Source organism: Oryctolagus cuniculus, chromosome 11, assembly GCF_051225735.1.
Source record: "Oryctolagus cuniculus isolate XC-2025 breed Fujian yellow rabbit chromosome 11, ASM5122573v1, whole genome shotgun sequence".
NCBI lineage: Eukaryota > Metazoa > Chordata > Mammalia > Lagomorpha > Leporidae > Oryctolagus > Oryctolagus cuniculus.
In genome coordinates, this window is record NC_142877.1 from 97,445,063 (window position 1) to 97,461,621 (window position 16,559).

The window sequence follows — 16,559 nt, forward strand, 5'->3', positions numbered from 1 at the left end:
TTCTGCCAAAGGCCATCTGCATATTTATAACATCATTTGCAGGTCATACACAATTATCAACTTAAAAATTAGACTGCCATATATTTATTGCATTTCAAGTCCCACCTGTAGTTGCCTTGTCAGAGATAAACCAAATGACTTTGCAGGTCTTTTCCATCCCATGCGCAGGTATATGCTCCATCCATTTTACAGCACATAACTCTTTGTTGTTGGGCTATCTTAATCAATATTCCTGGTCTTCACACATTAGGTGCCTAGGACACCATTCCACCCAGTTGAGAAAGCCACATGTCTCCACATATTGCCCTGTGCACCCTATCACATCCCTTAGTTGAGAGCCACTGGTCTAAAGAAGAAACATAAGAAGGAACCTAAAATAAGGAGGAAAATAGAAACAGTAACACAGTAGATTTAAACAAATATACCACCAATGCATTAAGGTATATGGAATAAATGCTTCAGATAAAAGACAAATTTAAAAGAAAAATCAGTACCCACCTATATGCTCTTTTTACAAGACACAAACAGGGGCCAGCACTGTGGTGCAGCAGGTTAACGCCCCGGCCCAAAGCACTGGCATCCCATATGGTCACCGGTTCTAGTACCAGCTGCTCCACTTCCGATCTAGCTCTCTGCTATGGCCTAGGAAAGCAGTGGAGGATGGCCCAACTCCTTGGGCCCCTGCACCTGAGTGGGAGACCTGGAGAACGCTCTTGGCTCCTGGCTTTGGATCGGCGCAGCTCTGGCCATTGCGGCCAATTGGGAAGTGAACCATCGGATGGAAGACCTTTCTCTCTTGCTCTCTCTCTCTCTGCCTCTCCTCTCTCTGTGTAACTCTGACTTTCAAATAAATAAATTGTTAAAAAAAAAAAAAGACAAACAAACATAAGGGCACATAAAGGTTCAAAGCAAAAGCAAAGATGTTTCAAACATTAATTAAAAGATAGCTAGGGTAGGCATTTGGCCTAGTGAGCACAGTGGGAACTGATTAAAGCCGTTGGATGGGACACTGGGATCCCACATGGGAGTACCTGGGCTTAAGTCCCTGCCCCACTCCCAACTCCAACTTCATGCTAATGCACACCTTGGAGGCAGCAGATGATGGCTCAGATGATGCCACTCACATGGCAGGGACACGGAGTGAGCTCACAGCTCCATGCTTCAACCTGGCCTCATCCAGGCCATCACGGGCATTTGGGGAGTGAAGCAGCAGATGGGAGAGGTCTCTCTTGGAACACAATAAATACATACATACACAGATAGATAGTAGGGGGCCTAGCAATAGGTGTTTGGCCTAGCAATTAAGACACCACTTAAAATGCCTGCATCCCAAACTGGAGTGCCTCTCAGAAGAGATTTATAGAGATATAGATAGAGATAGAGACAGGGATATACAGATGGTAGGAGGTGGGCAGTGGACCTAGCAGTGCAGACACGGACTAAAAGGCCTGAATCCCACATTGCAGCGCCTGGGTTTGATGCCTGGCTCCAGTTCCTGATTTCAGCTTCCCACTAATGCAGACCCAGGGAGGCAGCCATGAAGGCTCATGTAATTGTGTTCCTGTCACTCACATGGGAGACCCAGCTGAATTCCTGGTTCCCAGCTCTCTCTGCCTCTCTGTGGTTCTGCCTTTCAAATAAATAAATCAATCTTAAAAAGAAAATCTCAGCCCAGTGTTGCGGCCTAGCGGGTTAAGCCACTGCCTGTGATGCTGGCATCCCATATGACCTCCAGTATGTCAGCAGCTCCACTTCCAATCCAGCTCCCTGCTAATGGACTGGGAAGAGCAGAAGATGGCCCAAGTGCTTGGATCCCTGCCACCCACATGGGAGACCAGGATGAAGCTCCCAGCCCCTGGCTTTGGCCCAGCCCAGTGCTGGCCCCAGCCATCTGGGGATTGAACCAGCAGATAGAAGACTTCCCTCTCCGTAACTTTTTTTTTTTTAAAGACTTGTTTATTTATTTGAAAGGCAGAACTACAAAGAGAGGGAGGGAGATACAGAGAGAGAGAGATCTTCCATCTGCTGGTTCTCTCCCCAAATGGCCTCAACAGGGAGCAGACCTGGTTCAAAGCCAGGAGCCAGGAGCTTCTTCCGGGTCCCCCACATGGGTGCAGGTGCCCAAGCACTTGGACCATCTTCTGCTGTTTTCCCAGGAACACTTTTATGGAGCTGGATTGGAAGTGGAGCAGCCATATGGGATGCCAGCATTGCAGGCTACAGCTTTACCCAATACAGCGCAAAGATGGCCCCATGACTCTTAACTTTCAAAACTAATAAATAAATCTTTTTTAAAAAAACTCATTTTTTTAGAGATCAAAATTACATACAACATCATCTCTGATCACAGTGCAATTAAATTAAACTAAAACTCAACACTAAAGGATAACCAGAAGAAGGACTGGTGCTGTGGCACAGCAGGTTAAGTCACTGCTTACAAATACTGCATTTCATATTGAAACATAGGTTCAAGTCTCAGCTTCTCCAGTTCCAATTCAGCTCCCTGCTAACGTGCCTGGGAAAGCAGCAGAAGACTGCCCAAATTCTTGGGTCTCTACCACTCACACAGGAGGCCTGAACAGAGTCCCACGTTCTTGGCGTCAGCCTAGACCCATCATGGCTATCGTGGCCATTTAAGGAGTGTACCAATGGATGGAAGATCTATTTCCTTTTGTCTCTTCCTCTGTCATTTTGCCTTTCAAATTAATAAATATATATCTTTAAGAGAAAAAGGACAACTAGAAAAACCACAAAACAAAAAATATATTTCTAAATAACTTACATATATGATAAAGAAAATTTTAACTTATGAAAAGGTCACAATATAAATGAGGAAATATCTACATCTAAAGGAAAAGTTATAGTACAAATTAAAACTTATGGAATAAAGACTTTGCATCCAGAAAAACGGAAGAGTCATACAATTGCCTGTTACCAACCACTAATATGAGGACATCTGAAAAAGTTCATGGAAAACTGGAAATATAAGTTTGGATTGTTGCAAAAAATTTTAGAATACATGAATAATTTTTTTCTTTTTTTGAAGAGCCCTCCATGCATGGATTAAATACCTTCTTTGCATCAAAATAAGCTTATCTTCTAATTCCATTTACTACGAACTTTGTGAAGTACCCTGACACAAGTCAAAGTTCTGAGTATTAAATATATGATAAACATCCGAAGACTAAATAATGCAGACCAGCAGGCCTAGGACCTTGGGATATAACAACAGAGTGGTGAGTGTCCTAGGCTTTTCTTTTTCACTTATCTCAGACTTGAAGCCAAAGAAGCTAACAATCAGGAAACACCAAATGATTTTGCAAAAGATCACTCTCTAGCCAAAGGAACAAGAAAGGGCAAGACTACCAAGATAGAAAATTTTTAGAGAACTACAATCCAGTCCATCAAAATACTATAGAAAAGGGGCCGGTGCCATGGCTCACTTGGTTAATCCTCCGCCTGCGGCGCAGGCATCCCATATGGGCCCGGGTTCTAGTACAGGTTGCTCCTCTTCCAGTCCAGCTCTCTGCTATGGCCCGGGAATGCAGTGGAGGATGGCCCAAGTGCTTGGGCCCTGCACCCACATGGGAGACCAGGAAGAAGTACCTGGCTCCAGGCTTCAGATCCGTGTAGCTCCGGCCGTAGTGGCCATTTGGGGAGTGAACCAGCGGAAGGAAGACCTTTCTCTCTGTCTCTCTCTCTCTCTCTAACTGTATCTATCAAATAAAAAAAAAATACTATAGAAAAGAAAAGAAAAAAGAATGTAGCCCCAGCCCTGTCCACACAAGTAAAGACCAGTAATCTGTACAAGAAGATGGAGTACAAAGTGGGACTTTATATTCACTGAACAACAATGAAGCCCCACATTCCTGCAATATCACTGGAGATCACGTAGGAAACCTGAAAGCTGACCTCCACCAACAGTAAGGAAGAGCACCTACCCCATTCCACGCAAGTGCAGCCTCAGAAGGCCTAGTGGAAAGTTAGCACGGGCCCTGTGACCCCAGGAGTAACAAGGCGACCCTCTCCAGATTATCACAGGAGATCACATGGAGAGCAAGAACTCCAAGTTACCCAGCGGTAATGAATACTGCACCCACCTCGGGTATCAAACAGGCCAACTGGGGAACCTAGACTTCTACCCACACCTGGCACTAACAAGACAGCACTGCCTCTTAACTGGGTCAGAGCAGTTTAAGAAAAAGCTGGGTAAACAGAAGGGGTAAACAAGATCAACAGTCTCATAAAATACCCAAAATGTCCAGGTTTCAATAGAAAATCATGAGTCAAAACAAGAATGAAAAAGATTTCAAACTCAATAAGACAATCAAAACATAACATCACCAAGCTCAAAGAAATGTTCCAGTTATCTCAGAGATTTCAAAAATAGTCATGATGAAAATACTCTACAAGTTACTACAAAAAGCTTGAATAGGAGTGAAAAGTCACAGCAATGAAATACAAGTCTAAGCAAAGTATACAAGATAAAAATAAGAAAAGAACCAAGTTTAAAAATTTTTTACAAATGACAATCTAATATCTATGGCTATTTATTTGAGAGGCAATGAGACAAAGACAGAGAAATAAACAGAACTCCTATCTGGTGATTCACTCGTCAAATGCTCACAATGGCTGGGGCTAGGAAAAGCTGAATTAGGAGAAGAGAGGAACTCAACCCAGGTCTACCATGGAGGTGGTAGGGAACCAAATCACTTGAGCCATCACCAATGTCTCCCAGGGTCTGCATTAGCAAGAAACAGGAGGGGAGGGGAGGGGAGGGGAGGGGAGGGGAGGGGAGGGGAGGGGAGGGGAAAGGTGAGGAGGGGAGGGGAAAGGTGAGGAGGGGAGGGGAAAGGTGAGGAGGGGAGGGGAAAGGTGAGGAGGGGAGAGGAGGGGAGAGGAGAGGAGGGGAGAGGTGGGGAGGGGAGGGGAGGGGAGAGGTGGGGAGGGGAGGGGAGGGAAAGGAAAAAAGAAAAGTCCTTGGGTCCATGCACCCACTTGGGCTATTGGGGCCATTTGGGGAGTGAACCAGAGGATGAAAGACTATCTGACTCTCACTCTCCTCTCTCTGCCTCTTCCTCTCTGTAACTCTTTCGAATAAATATTTAAAGAAAAAAAAGGAACGAAACAAAGAAAAGAAATACAATATCAGGTTTGTCAGGGTCCCACGGCCCCTGTTCCAAGGTTCCTCCCTACAAACTGAATCTTTGGCTCCGTCAGGCAGAAAGCTAGATATGAGCCCTCCAGAAGAAGGATCAAGGACCCTGCTTCTCCACCTGAGCCCACCAATACCACCCACTTGGCAGCATTACTTGAGGTTGATGCATCCTGACAAGATGGGAACTCAGCCAAACAGAAGTCCACTTTATGGCACATGCACACTAAGACCCAGGTTAATATCAGAGTGAGCTTACTTCACCTTTCTCTCTGTCTCTTTTCTAACTCTGTGAAAGAGATGAGATGAGATGAGATGAGATGAGATGAGATGAGATGAGATGAGAAGAGAAGAGAAGAGAAGAGAAGAGAAGAGAAGAGGAGGGGAGGGGAGGGGAGGGGAGGGGAGGGGAGGGGAGGGGAGGGGAGGGGAGGGGAGGGGAGGGGAGGGGAGGGGAGGGGAGGGGAGGGGAGGGGAGGGGAGGGGAGGGGAGGGGAGGGGAGGGGAGGGAACCCAATGAGACAGAATATTAAAAAGGAATCAAGAGGCCGGCGCCACGGCTCACTAGGCTGATCCTCTGCCTTGCGGTGCCGGCACACCGGGTTCTAGACCCAGTTGGGGTGCCGGATTCTGTCCTGGTTGCCCCTCTTCCAGGCCAGCTCTCTGCTGTGGCCAGGGAGTGCAGTGGAGGATGGACCAAGTACTTGGGTCCTGCACCCCATGGGAGACCAGGAGAAGCACCTGGCTCCTGCCATCGGATCAGCGCGGTGCGCAGGCCGCAGCGCGCTGGCCGCGGCAGCCACTGGAGGGTGAACCAATGGCAAAGGAAGACCTTTCTCTCTGTCTCTCTCTCCCACTGTCCACTCTGCCTGTCAAAAAAAAAAAAAAAAAAAAAAAAAGGAATCAAGAAAGTCTACATGAAATATGGGACACTATTAAACAACCAAATATTCACGTTATAGGTACTCCTGATGGAGGAAAGAAAAAAAGAAATTGAGAACTTGCTAAAAGAAACAATTGTTGAAAATTTCCCAGATCTTCAAAGAGATATGGATATCCAGATACAAGAAGCTAAAAGGGGCCGGCACTGTGGCACAGCCGGTTAATGCCCTGGCCCGAAGTGCAGGCAATCCCATATGGACGCTGCTTCGAGACCTAACTGCTCCACTTCCCATCCAGCTCTCTGCTATGGCCTGGGAAATCAGTGGTAGATGGCCCAAGTCCTGGGGCCCCTGTAACCAAACGGGAGATCCAGAAGAAGCTCCTGGCTCCTGGCTTCAGATCAGCACAGCTCCAGTCGTTGCAGCCAATTGGGGAGTGAACCATCCGATGGAATAACTCTCTCTCTCTCTCTCGCTCTCGCTCTCTGCCTCTCCTCTGTGTAACACTGACTTTCAAATAAATAAATAAATAAAGAAGCTAAAAGACTCAACTAAAAAATTAAAGAGAGAATCCTAAAGACAGTAAGAGAAGGGCATCAAGTTACATATAAAGAAAAACCAATTAGATTAACATCAGACGGGGCTAGAGCTGTGGCACAGTGGGTTAAAGCCCTGCCCTGAAGTGCCTGCATGGTTGAATGAGAAGGCCATCCCAAGATGGCCGCTGACAACAGAACCTGCCTGGCAACAGGCTGTGATTGGATGGCTTCAGAAACCACATGACAATGGAGCCTGACTGGCAACAAGCTGTGATTGGATGGCTTCGGAAACCACATGACAACAGAGCCCGCCTGGCAACAGGCTGTGATTGGATGGCTTCAGAAACCACATGGCAATGGAGCCTGCCTGACATCAAGCTGTGATTGGATGGCTTCAGAAACTGCCTGGCAACAGGCTGTGATTGGTTAGGGCATAGATCACCCCTTGACCAGGTTGGCTGCCTTGGCTATTTAAGCTGCTATACCAACTGAAATAAACGAGTCTGCAGGCTGCTCGCCTCTGGCCTGCGTTCTCCTGGCTCTCGGGGTCTGTGTGGTGACTCCGTGCCTCTTGCCCCCACCATGCTCTTCCTCTCAGAACGAATCCACAACAACATGCCAGCATCCCCTATGGGCACCGGTTCAAGACTCGGCTGCTCCTCTTCCCATCCAGCTCTCTGCTATGTCCTAGGAAAGCAGTGGAAGATGGCCCAAGTCCTTGGGTCCCTGCACCCGAGTGGGAGACCTGGAGGAGACTCCTGGCTCCAGGCTTCAGATTGGTGCAGCTCCGGCCATTGTGGCCAATTGGGGAGTGAACCAGCAGACAAAAGACCTCTCTCTCTGTCTCTACCTCTCTCTGTAACTCTTTCAAATAAATAATAAATCTTTAAAAAAAAAAATCAGACTTCTCAGCAGAAACCCTACAGGCCAGAAGAGTGGGATCACATATTCAAGGTCTTAAAAGAAAAAATAAGTTTCAGCCAAGAATATTATATCCAGTGAAGCTATCCTTTAAAAGTGAAGGAGAAATAAAGTATTTTCCAGGTAAGCAACTGAGAGAATTTACCACCAACAGATCAGCCTTACAAGAAATTCTGAAGGGTGTCCTGCATTAGAAATAAACATTAGAAAATACATGACATCACCAAATTGATTAACAGAGCAAGTAGAATCAGTGTCCAATCAACAAAATGACAGATCTTAGTTCTTATCTATCCATACTAACCTTGAATGTAAATGGATTAAATACACCAGCCAAAAGACTTAGGTTGGCTAAATGGATAAAAAGCCAAGACCCCACTACATGCTGCTTACAAGAAACTCACTGCACAAACAAAGCCACAGACTGAAAGTGAAAGGTTGGAAAAAGATAGACCAGGCAAATTGAAACCAAAAGTGAGCAGGTGTAGCTATCCTGATATCAGATAAAACAGATTTAAATGAAACACTGTAGGAAGAGATAATGAAGGACATTGTATTTTGATAAAAGGTTCAATTCAGCAAGAAGATATATCATAAATATGTATGTACCCAGCACTCACAAATATTATTAGATCTACAGAGAGAGACTCCAATGCAATACTAGTAGCAGGCTTCAACACCACACTCTCATCAATTGACAAATCATCAGACCAAAACAATCAATAAAGATACATTGGAATTGAAACATATTACCAGGAGCTGGCGCTGTGGCACAGCGGGTTAACGCCCTGGCCTGAAGCACCGGCATCCCATATGGGCGCCAGTTCTAGTGCTGGCTGCTCCTCTTCTGATCCAGCTCTCTGCTATGGCCTGGGATAGCAGTAGAGGATGGCCCAAGTGCTTGGGCCCCTGCACCCAGTGGTGCCGGCACCCCAGGTTCTAGTCCCGGTTGGGGCACTGGATTCTGTCCCGGTTGCCCCTCTTCCAGGCCAGCTCTCTGCTGCGGCCCGGGGGTGCAGTGGAGGATGGCCCAGGTGCTTGGGCCCTGCACCCCATGGGGGACCAGGAGAAGCACCTGGCTCCTGACTTTGGATCAGGACGGTGCGCCGGCCGCGGCGGCCATTGGAGGGTGAACCAACGGCAAAGGAAGACCTTTCTCTCTGTCTTTCTCTCTCTCACTGTCCACTCTGCCTGTCAAAAAAAAAAAAAAAAAAAAAAAAAAAAAAAGAAAGAAACATATTACCAAGGACATGGACCTAACAGACATTTACAGCATGTTTCACCCAACAGCTACAGAATACGCATGCTTCTCATGAGCACATGGAACATCCTGTAGGATAGACCACATAATAGGCCACAGATCAAGTCTCAGAAAATTTGAGATTGAGGCGGGCGCCGCGACTCACTAGGCTAATCCTCCGCCTTGCAGCGCCGGCACACCGGGTTCTAGTCCCGGTTGGGGCGCCGGATTCTGTCCCGGTTGCCCCTCTTCCAGGCCAGCTCTCTGCTGTGGCCCGGGAGTGCAGTGGAGGATGGCCCAAGTGCTTGGGCCCTGCACCCCATGGGAGACCAGGAGAAGCACCTGGCTCCTGCCACTGGATCAGCGCGGTGCGCCGGCTGCAGCGCACCGGCCGCGGCGGCCATTGGAGGGTGAACCAACGGCAAAGGAAGACCTTTCTCTTTCTCTCACTGTCCACTCTGCCTGTCAAAAAAAATAAAAAATAAAAAAAAAAAGAAAATTTAAGATTGAAAGCATACCATGTATCTTCTCAGGCCATAAGGAATAAAACTAGAAATCAACAAGAATATAATACTCATAAATACTTGGAATTTAAACATGCTATTGAAGGATCAATGGGTCACTGAAGAAATTAAAAAGGAAATCAACTTTCTTGAAATGAATGAAAATGAGACCACAACATATCAAAACCTGTGGGATACAGTAAAATCAGTATTAAGAGGAAAGTTCATAGCCTTAAGTGCTTACATTAAAAAGGAGAAATGGCTCAAGTTAAAGATCTAATGATGCATCTTGAAGACTTAGAAAAACAGGAATAAACCAAACCCCAAATCAGGAGGCAAGAAATAATAAGGATCATAGCAGAAATAAATTAAATTGAAACTCACCCCCCTCAAAAAAAAAAAAAACACAAAAGATTAACAAAACAAAAAGTTGGGCTTTCGAGAATATTAACAAAATAGATAAACCTCTAGCCAGACTAACAAAGAATAAAAGAGAGAAAACTCACATAATTAAAATTAGAGATGAAAAATGAAATATTACAACTGACACCAGTGAAATACAAAGGATTATAAGAAACTACCATGAAGAACAATATGCTAATAAACTGGAAATCTTGAAGAAATGGATAAATTCCTAGATTCATATAACCTATCAAGAATATACAGACAGGTAAGACAGCTACCTGTAGTGCCAGCATCCCATATGGACGCCGGTTCTAGTCCCAGCTGCTTCTCTTCCAACACAGCTCTCTGCTATGGCCTGGGAAATCAGTAGAAGATGGACCAAGTCCTTGGGTCCCTGCACCCACCTGGGAGACATGAAAGAAGCTCCTGGCTAATGGCTTCAGATCAGCACAGCTCCACCTGTTGTGGCCAATTGGGCAGTGAACCAGCAGATGGAAGACCCTCTGTCTCTCTCTGCCTCTACTTTTCTGTATAACTCTGACTTTTAAATAAATAAATAAATGTTTAAAAAAATATATATAGACAACCTAAGAATACCCATAAATAGCTATAAGACTTAAACAGTAATCAAAAATCTTCCAACAAGAAGTTCAGGACCTGAGGCTTTACTACTGAATTCTACAAAATATTCAAAGAGGAAGTAACTACAATACTTTTTAAGATTTTAGTTATTTGTTCAAGAGATAAGAGTTACAGAGAGAGAGACAGAGAGAAAGGTTTTCCATCCACTGGTTCACTTGGTTCACCCCCAAATGGCTGCAAGGGGCGTAGTGGGGCTGATTGAAAGCCAGGATCCAGAAGCTTTTTCTAGGTCTCTCACTCAAGTGCAGGAGCCCAAGCACTTGAGCCATCTTCTGCTTTCCAAGGCCATAGCAGAGAGCTGGATAAGAAGAGGAGCAGCTGGGACATGAACCAGTGCCCATATGGGATGCTGGCGCTGAAGGTAGAGGCTTAGCCTACTATACCACAGCACCAGCCCCAACTCCAATACTCTTAAAATTAATCCAAAATATTGAGCAGGATGGAACTCTGCCAAACTCTCTTTATGAGGCCAGCATTACCTTGACACCAAAACCAAACATACAATATGAAAAGAAAACTACAGACCTCTATCCTTAATGAATACAGATGCAAAGATTCTCAACAAAATACCAGCAAATCAAATCCAAAACCACATCAAAATCATTACATATCATAATCAAGTGGGACTTATCCCAGAAATGCAAGGTTGGTTCAATACATCATGTATCACATTAATAGAATGAAGAATAAAAACCATATGGTCATCTCAATAAATGCACAGAAAGAATTTGATAAAACTGAACAGCTGTGGCCAGCGCTGCGGCGTAGTGGGTAGGGCCACTGCCTGCAGTTCCAGCATCCCATATGGATGCCTGTTCGAGTCCCAGCTGCTCCACTTCCGATCCAGCTCTCTGCTATGGCCTGGGAAAGCAGCAGAACATGGCCCAGATGCTTGGACCCCTGCACCCATGTGGGAGACCCGGAAGAAGATCCTGATCCTAGCTTCAGATAGGTGCAGCTCCAGTCATTGAGGCCAACTAGGGAACAAACCAGCAGATGTAGGACCTCTCTCCTGCTCTCCTCTCTCTGTGTAACTCTTTCAAAAAAATGAAAAGTAAAAAAACTGAACATTCATGATAAAAAAAAAAAAAACCTCTCCACAAATTAGGTATAGAAAGAACATTCCTCAAAATTATAAAGGCTATATGTCATAAACCAACATCCAATATCTTACTGAATAAGAGCTGAAAGCATTTCCCCTCAGTCTGGAACAAGACAAGGGTATTCATCTTTGCCACTCTTATTCAATATAGTACTAGAAGTTTTAGCAAGAACAATTAGGGAGGGGAAAAAAAGGGCATCAAAATTAGAAAAGAGAAAATAAAATTATCCGTGTTTGCAGACAACATGATGTTGTACATAAACCCTAAACACTCCATTAAAAAGCTGTGTGAGGGGCCAGCGCCATGGCTCACTTGGTTAATCCTCCGCCTGCAGTGCAAGCATCCCATATGGGTGCCGGGTTCTAGTCCAGGTTGCTCCTCTTCCAGTCCAGCTCTCTGCTGTGGTCCAGGAGTGCAGTGGAGGATGGCCCAAGTGCTTGGGCCCTGCACCCGCATGGGAGACCAGGAAGAAGCACCTGGCTCCTGGCTTCGGATCAGCATAGTTCTGGCCCTGGCAGCCATTTCGGGGATGAACCAATGGAAGGAAGACCTTTCTCTCTGTCTCTCTCTTTCACTAACTCTTATCTGTCAAATAAATTTAAAAAAAAAAAAAAGCTGTTAGAATTGATAAACCAATTCAGTAAAGTTGCAGGTTATAAAACAAAAGCAGTTGGCCAGCGCCGCGGTTCAATAGGCTAATCCTCCTCCTGTGGCACCGGCACACTGGGTTCTAGTCCCAGTCAGGGCACCAGGATCTGTCCCAGTTGCTCCTCTTTCAGTCCAGCTCTCTGCTGTGGCCCGGGAGTGCAGTGGAGGATGGCCCAAGTCTTTGGGCCCTGCACCCACATGGAGACCAGGAGAAGCACCTGGCTCCTGGCTTCAGATCAGCAAGGTGCGCCGGCCGCAGCGGCCATTGGGGGGTGAACCAAAGGAAGACCTTTCTGTCTCTCTCTCTCTCTCACTGTCCACTCTGCCTATCCAAAAACAAACAAACAAACAAACAAACAAAAAGCAGTAGCTTTCTTGTACGCTAATGATGAACTCACTGAAAGAGAAATCAAGACATCAATCCCATTCACAATAGCCACACACAAAAAAGTACAAATATTTCGGAATAAATTTAAGCAAGGAAGTGAAATATCTCTAAAATGCAAATTATCAAATACTGATGAAGGAAATCATCAAGGACACAAAAAAATGGAAAGATATTCTTTGCTCATGGATAAAAATCAGTATTATTAAAATGTATATACTATTTAAAGCAATCAACAGATTCAATGCAATCCCTATCAAAATACCATTGAGGCCGGTGCCACGGCTCACTAGGCTAATCCTCTGCCTTGCGGCGCCGGCACACCGGGTTCTAGTCCCGGTCGGGGCGCCGGATTCTGTCCCGGTTGTCCCTCTTCCAGGCCAGCTCTCTGCTGTGGCCCGGGAGTGCAGTGGAGGATGGCCCAAGTGCTTGGGCCCTGCACCCCATGGGAGACCAGGAGAAGCACCTGGCTCCTGCCATTGGATCAGCGCGGTGCGCCGGCTGCAGCGCACCGGCCGCGGCGGCCATTGGAGGGTGAACCAACGGCAAAGGAAGACCTTTCTCTCTGTCTCTCTCTTTCACTGTCCACTCTGTCAAAAAATAAAAAATAAAACAACAACAACAACAACAACAAAATACCATTGATATTCTTTACAGAATATGAAAAAGCAATCCTAAAATTCATATGAAATCACAAAGACCCAGAATAGCCAGACATTCTGAATAAGAAAAATCAAGCTGGAGGCATCACAATACCTGACTTCAAAGAATTCTACCAAGGCATAGTAATTAAAACAGCACGGTTAGGACCAGTGCTCTGGCATAGCTGGTAAAAGCACCACCTGCAGTGCCAGCATCCCCTGAGTACCAGTTCAAGTCCCAGCTGCTCCACTTCCGATCCAGCTATCTGTTATGTACTGGGAAAGCAGAAGTTAAACCCGAGTCCTTGGGCCTTTAAACCCACGTAGGAGACCCAGAAGAAGCTCCTGGCTTCGGATTGGTGCAGCTCCAGCATTGGGGCCAATTAGGGAGCGAATCAGCAGATGGAAGACACCCCTCTCTCTCTCTCTCTCTCTCTCTCTCTCTCTCTCTGTGTGTGTGTGTGTGTGTGTGTGTGTGTGTCACTGCCTCTCCTCTCTCTGTGTAACTCTGACTTCCAAATAAAATAATTTAAAAAAGAAAAGCTAGAAATAGACTTTTCATTTGATACAGCAATCCCACTACTGGGTATATACCCAAAGACTTAAACACATTGTATCAAAGAGATACCTGCACCACCATGTTCATAGCAGCACTGTTCACAATAGCCAAAATTTAGAATCAACTAAGGTGTCCATCATCAGCTGAATGGATAAACATACACACACTGAAATACTATTCAGCTATAAAAAATGAAATTCTACCATTTGCAGCAAAATAGAGGTAACTGGAGAACATCATGTTGAGTGAAATAAGCCAGACCCAGAAAGATAAATACCGCAAGTTCTCTCTTATATGTGGAGTTAAAATTTAAAAAATGAAAGAAAGAAGAATGAAGTGTCTGTGTGTATCAGTGCTGCTGCAAATATAGTTTGGTAAAATTCTGTCTTACATATTTGTGAAACCAACAGTTAAGAATACTACACTGGAGCCAGTGCTGTGGCATAGTAGCTCTATGTCTTATGCAGCGCCCACATTCCCTATGAGCAACTGTATCCCATATGAGCACTGGTTTGTGTCCGTCTACTCCACTTTTGATCCAGCTCTCTGCCTATAGCCTGAAGAGCAGTGGAAGATGGCCAAAGGGCTTGGATCTCTGCACCCTCATGGGAGATCCAGAAGAAGCTCCTGGCTCCAGATCAGCCTGACTCCGATCGTTGCAGACATTTGGGGAGTGAACCAAAGAATGGAAGACCTTTCTCTCCGTCTCTTCCTCTGTCTGTAACTCTCCCTCTCAAATAAATAAGTTTTTTTGAAAAAAAAAAAATAATATTGTACTACTATAACTTTAATAATCTGTGATAACTTTAAAATTCACAAAACATTGGTGAAATGGTCACTTTTCTATTCAATTATTATTTATAGCCATTGTCTATATTTCCACTAAACTAGGGTCTTTTTGCTTTATACTTGTTAAATTTCTTATTTGGTGAAGTAGTAAACCTTTTAATTGTAATGTAAACTTAAAATATCTCAAAAAGCTAAAAACAGAAAGGGAGAAGGAATGAGGGTGGGAGGAAGGGGAAGAAGAAGGGAATATCACTATGTTCTTAGAATTGTACCTACAAACCATACTAAATCTGTTAAAAACTAATTAAAAATTAAAATTCAAAAAATTCAAAATACAGACAAGAATGAGAGTAAGTTCCAGCCTGGAATGTCTACATCACATGTCAGAGTCCCTGATTCTTGTCTTGGCTACTCTGCATTTCAATCTAACTTCCTGCTACTGTGCTGGGGAACCAAGAGACAATGACCCAAGTACTTGGTCCCTGACACTCACCTGGGAGACTCAGATGAACTTCCTGGCTACTGGCTCAGTCTGGCCTTGCCTGGCTACAGGCATCTGGAGAGTGACACAGTGGATGGAAGATCGTCTCTCTCTCTGTCACTCTTTCAATAATAACCCAAAAGAAAAAAAGTACACATTTCAAGTGGTAATAAGAAAAGAAAGGGGCCAGCGCCGTGGCTCACTTGGCCTGTAGTGCTGGCATCCCATATGGGCACCAGGTTCTAGTCCAGGTTGCTCCTCTTCCAGTCCAGCTCTCTGCTATGGCCCAGGAGGGCAGTGGAGGATGGCCCAAGTGCTTGGGTCCCTGCACCCTTATGGGAGACCAGGAAGAAGCACCTGGCTCCTGGTTTCGGATCGGCGCAGCACCGGCCATAGGGGCCTTTTGGGGGGTGAACCACGGAAGGAAGACCTTTCTCTCTGTCTCTCTGTCTGTCTATAACTCTACCTGTCAAATAAAAAAAAATAAGAAAAGAAAAAGTGAAACATTATCTTGGTCAGTCTTCTAATGACTGAATACTTACTGGACTAGTCTCCATCATGGAGAGTTCTTAAAATATGAGCACAACCTTTATCTTTTTCTTCCTGTCTTTGCAACTATTACAATCACATAATCACACCCACATGTCCTTCCTACCACTTCTTTTGAATAGTGTTAGTTCTACAAACCTACAAATGACATTTTCTTTTGCACAGACACTGCATTTCTTAAGCCATGAGTGGTACAATGTCTGCCCAAAAGTATGGTAATTCAGAATATTCAAAAAGCACAGCTGCTGATGCTCATGGAAAACTTCCAAAATGCATCCCATTAAAAAGCACATGCTATGCCTTCGAACACTTCAAAATAATGCTTTAAATACTACATGCCCCCAAAGTGAATGTTGTTTTTTAAACACAACATTAAAAAATCTAAAGAGAACTTACATCAGGTGTTTGATTCACTTATAAACATTAGAAATTAATTTCTTCAAAATTCAAAGAGAACCCGATGCTAGTCAATCTGAAGCCATTTGGAAGGCCATCCCAGGATGTCTTGTGTACAGAAAATGTCACAACTTGACACCCTGCCAGAACCTGAAGTGCAGCTGGGAACAGACCCTTCAAAGCCCTGGTAAACTGCCAGGTCCCATAATTGTGACTTAGAAAGAAACAGGAGAGAGCAAGAAAAGAGGAAAGGAAGATATGTATTAGAATGGTTAGCAACCAGCCATAAAGCACCTGGAAATTAAAACGTTATTCTATTCTTTAAAATCTATTTATTTAAATAAGATTTATTTATTTGAAAGGCAGAGTGACACAGAGAGACAGAGAGATCTTTCATCTGCTGGCTCATGCTCCAAATATCCACAACAGCCAAGGCTGGGTACATCTGAAGCCACAGGCCAGGAACTGCACCGATAGGTGGCAGGAACTCAAACAATTGGGCTATCATCCCCTGCTTCCCAGGCACAGTAACAAAGAGCTGGATCAAAAGTAGAGTAGTCAGGTCCAGCACTGTGGCGTAGTGGGTAAAGCCAACACCTGCAGTGCCAGCATCCCATATGGATGCCGGTTCGAGTCCTGCCTGCTCCACTTCCGATCCAGCTCTCTGCTATGGCCTGGGAAATCAGTAGAAGATGGCCCAAGTCCTTGGGTCCCTGCACCCG

The 16,559-nt window shown here is 45.0% G+C and overlaps 1 protein-coding gene across 10 annotated transcripts in view; it reads right to left on the reverse strand.

Moving 5' to 3' along the window:
• The window catches only part of CEP83 (centrosomal protein 83), a 194,503-nt gene that overhangs the window by 111,863 nt on the left and 66,081 nt on the right, over positions 1-16,559 (reverse strand). Inside the window, exon 1 of one of the 10 annotated variants that reach the window (XM_089308757.1) lies at positions 106-344. The exons of the other annotated variants lie outside the window; for them this stretch is intronic. The gene's annotated coding sequence lies outside the window, so the exon portion shown is untranslated. Of the gene's footprint in view, positions 1-105; positions 345-16,559 lie in introns of those variants that run through there. 10 annotated transcript variants of the gene reach the window in all.